Source organism: Borostomias antarcticus, assembly GCF_949987555.1.
Source record: "Borostomias antarcticus genome assembly, contig: scaffold_199, whole genome shotgun sequence".
Lineage (NCBI taxonomy): Eukaryota > Metazoa > Chordata > Actinopteri > Stomiiformes > Stomiidae > Borostomias > Borostomias antarcticus.
In genome coordinates, this window is record NW_028175598.1 from 45,918 (window position 1) to 50,917 (window position 5,000).

The following is a 5,000-nucleotide window of genomic DNA, read 5'->3' on the forward strand; positions in this document are numbered from 1 at the left end:
AAACAAACCATCTGGCGCACGTCAGGTTACTTCTGCTCAGGGACACAGATAAACAACATGGAGGATAGATTTAATATCCACCCAAAATACTAGGCTTATGTATGAAATGAAAAAGACTAAAACTAAGGACATTTTCTCTACAATTTTAGTTTATTTTAGTTAGTTTTGTAAACACACAATACAGTTTTAGTTAGTTATCGTTTTTTTGTAAAGCCTAGTTTTTATTTTTATTTCAGTTAACTAAAGTGTTTTTTCACACTTAGTTTTAGTTTTTTAGTTAGTTTTCGTTAACTATAATAACCTTGACACACACACATACAAACTGACACACACACACACAAACTGACACACACATGCACACAGAAACACACTCACACAAACTGACACACACAAACGGACACACACACACACACAGCAACACACACACACAAACTGACACATACACACACACAGAAACATACACACACACACACACAGAAACACACCCACCCAACTGACACACACACACACACACACACACACACTCACCCAAACTGCCCCCCCCCCCTGTAGAAAGAGAACCTGGAGAAGGACATCGAGGACGCGGAGGTGGAGGGTCAGAAGAGTCTGGACGAGGCCCGGGACCACATCGGTCTGCTCGAGGACGCCCTCCGCAGGGCCAAGCAGGACATGGCGCGCCAGGTCAGGGAGTACCAGGAGCTCATGAACCTCAAGCTGGCCCTGGACATCGAGATCGCAACCTACCGCAAGCTGCTGGAGGGGGAGGAGAAGAGGTGAGGGGTCGGGGGGAGGGGGGAGGGGGAGAGAGAGAGAGAGAGAGAGAGAGAGAGACTGAGGGAGAGAGAGGGAGAGAGAGAGAGAGACTGAGAGAGAGAGAGAGAGGAAGAGAGAGATAGAGAGAGAGAGACTGAGAGAGGGAGAGAGAGAGAGAGAGAGGGAGATAGAGAGAGAGGCAGAGAGAGAGAGAGAGAGTGAGTGAGAGAGACTGAGAGAGGAAGAGAGAAAGAGAGTGAGAGAGACTGAGATAGAGAGAGAGAGAGAGAGAGAGTGAGAGAGAGAGTGAGAGAGACTGAGAGAGGGAGGGAGAGAGAGAGAGAGAGAGAGAGAGAAAGTGGGGGGAAGAAGTGTTTCTGAGAGAGCAATAGGTGTGTGTGTGTGTGTGTGTGTGTGTGTGTGTGTGTGTGTGTGTGTGTGTGTGTGTGTGTGTGTGTGTGTGTGTGACGACCCCTCTAACCTCCGCTGTCCCTGTTCCCTTTCAGGATGAAAGACCACACAGCTCAGCAAGGTGAGTACACACACACACACACACACACACACACACACACACAGACGTCATACCAGTCCTGCCATGTTGTGTGTTCTGTATGCGTGTGTTTCCCTGGTCCTAAAACCCGCCCTGTTTCCCTCGCTCAGATTATTAAATCAAACCCACCAATCCGAGTCCTTGCTTGCACGCAGACGATGATTCGCCGACCCTCCTCGCCAGCCCCGCCCCCACAGATAACCCCGCCTCCAGGAAGCGTCTGCTGATCCGAGTCCAGGTGGAGTCGGGCCGGGTCATATCCGAGAGCTCGCACTACACAGACTAGCTCGTCGGTCACACACACTCACACACACACACACACAAACACACACACACACACACTCACACACACTCACACACACACACACGCACACTCACACACACATACACACACACTCACTCACACACACACACACGCACTCACACACACACACACACACACACACACACACACACACACACACACACACACATACACACACACACACACACACACACACACACACATACACACAGAAACACACACTCACACACACACATACACACACACACACACACACACAGAAACACACACACACACACAGAAACACACACAGAGACACACACACACACACACACACACAGAGACACACACACACACACACACACAGAAACACACACACACACACAGAAACACACACACACACACACACACACACACTCACACACACACACACACACACACACAGAAACACACACACACACACAAACTGACACACACACACACACACAGAAACACACACACACACACACAGACTAGCTCGCACTACACTCGCACTACACAGACTAGCTCGTCGGTCACTATGACAACGCTCCGCTGCACTCACACTGTCGTTCGCTGTATCAGGTTTAGGTCTTTGATCTCGTTGACCAATCAAATGCTTTTCAGGAAGTAGATCTGAATTATTTTGCCCTGGTGTTGTGTTAAAGCTCCTCCCAGTGAATAAAAATGAATGTAACAAATGGTCTACTACTTCCTGGTCTGATGTCATTTCCTGTGACTTCTTGATGTGTTTAAATGGTAAATGGACTGCACTTATATAGCGCTTTTCCACCTTAGCGGCACTCAAAGCGCTTTACAATGTTCTCTCATTCACCCATTCACACACACACTCACACACCAATGGCGGTAGCTGCCATGCAAGGTGCTAACCTGCTCATTGGGAGCATTTTGGGGTTAGGTGTCTTGCTCAAGGACACTTCGACATGTGGACAGTCGGAACTGGGATTCGAACCACTGACCCTTCGATCACTGAACGACCCACTCTACCAACTGAGCTACAACACAGCATCAGTTGTTCCAAACACACAGGAGAGACTCTTGTCCCATATGAAGGGGCTCTAGAAACGGTCAGAGCAGTGTCCAAGCACACAACCGGCACGGACCCCAAGCTGTCCTACCCAAACCCAGCAAACACACAACGTCAGGGAGACGTTCAGATCATGTCTTAATAACGTCCGTCGGTCCAGAACCCCATTTGTACGTCTGCTGGACCCCTCAATATTCACACGTCTGGCTTGGACCCCTCTAAGACGTCTGTGGACGTGCAGAACGGGTTCAATATCTGAACGTCTAAAAAAAAAATCATTCTGGCTCCTAATTGGATGTCTTTGGACGTCCTAAAAAGACGAAAAAGACATCTAAAAGACGTCTTTTAGACGTGTCTTTGCTCAGTGGGAAGTCAGTCTCTCTCCTTACGGGATATAGAAAAGAGTCAGTCATGCTTTTATACTTGTTGATATGAAATGGAGGGTCGACTCTCCTTGTCCAAAATAAAACGGGATAAAAAGTGGTATCACACTTGAGTTTGGGAACTTCGTCAAGTTTATCGTTAGATAGTTGTGTGCGTGTGTGCGTGTGTGTGTGTGTGTGTGTGTGTGTGTGTGTCCACCAGCGTAAACACCATGCGCTATCATAGTCAGATAGCGAGCTGTTCCAGGACCACCTACGCTACAGATACAGCGAGACCCACTCTTCCTCTCCTACGGGAACACACTTCCTCCCTCTATTAAAGACGGATATAATGTAATTTATTGCTTTATAAATGTTCTTAGCCGGTAGACAAACATACTCCTGGAGCTCGATCACCTTGTTGAGAGGGGTCAGGGAAGAATTTTTACAGCTCACTTATCTGGCCCCCGGGTGATTCCTGTTTTTTAGCTTCCCTCTGGAATATGTAGAGAGTGGGTCGTATGCCCTCCTCCCTTGTTCTCTGTAAAGCGCATTGTGTTGCCTCTGGGTATGAAGTGCGCTCTACAAATAAAGCTTTGATTGATTGATTGAGATACAGGGAGAACCACACTTCCTGTCCTACGGGAACACACTTCCTCCCTCTATTAAACAGCAGGTCGATCGCTCGCTACAGTCAAGTCAAACAGTGCTGATGGAGTCTGCTGCCGTTGGTGCTCCCAGACGAAGGTCGGGCCAAAAACAGTAGCTGTAGCTGTTCTACATGATGTTCTACGTGCTATAAGTGATGTTCTACGTGCTATAAGTGGTGTTCTACGTGCTATAAGTGATGTTCTACGTGCTATAAGTGGTGTTCTACATGCTATAAGTGGTGTTCTACATGCTATAAGTGTTGTTCTACGTGCTATAAGTGGTGTTCTATAAGTGGTGTTCTACATGCTATAAGTGGTGTTCTACGTGCTATAAGTGTTGTTCTACGTGCTATAAGTGTTGTTCTACGTGCTATAAGTGGTGTTCTACATGCTATAAGTGATGTTCTACGTGCTATAAGTGGTGTTCTACGTGCTATAAGTGATGTTCTACGTGCTATAAGTGGTGTTCTACATGCTATAAGTGGTGTTCTACGTGCTATAAGTGATGTTCTACGTGCTATAAGTGGTGTTCTACGTGCTATAAGTGATGTTCTACGTGCTATAAGTGGTGTTCTACATGCTATAAGTGGTGTTCTACATGTTATAAGTGGTGTTCTACATGCTATAAGTGGTGTTCTACATGCTATAAGTGTTGTTCTACGTGCTATAAGTGGTGTTCTATAAGTGGTGTTCTACATGCTATAAGTGGTGTTCTACGTGCTATAAGTGTTGTTCTACGTGCTATAAGTGTTGTTCTACGTGCTATAAGTGGTGTTCTACATGCTATAAGTGGTGTTCTATGTGCTATAAGTGGTGTTCTACGTGCTATAAGTGGTGTTCTACATGTGTTCTACGTGCTATAAGTGGTGTTCTATAAGTGGTGTTCTACGTGCTATAAGTGGTGTTCTACATGTTGTTCTACATGCTATAAGGGGTGTTCTACGTGCTATAAGGGGTGTTCTACGTGCTATAAGTGGTGTTCTATAAGTGGCGTTCTATAAGTGGCGTTCTATAAGTGGTGTTCTATAAGTGGTGTTCTATAAGTGGTGTTCTATAAGTGGTGTTCTATAAGTGGTGCGTTCCTTCTCTACCTCAGCTGGGTGGGAAAGAGGAGAGGAATGTCTGGGAACACAGACCGGTGATGAAGATGATGAAGATGATGAGTATGAGGATGATAGTGAGCAGTGTTCAGTGTTGGGAGACTGCCCAGCTCTTGCCAGATATTCATTTTTCTTTTCTCTCTCTCTCTCTCTCTCTCTCTCTCTGTCACACACACACACACACACACACACACACACACACACAGTAGCAGTAATGCTCTGACTCTATGTTAACC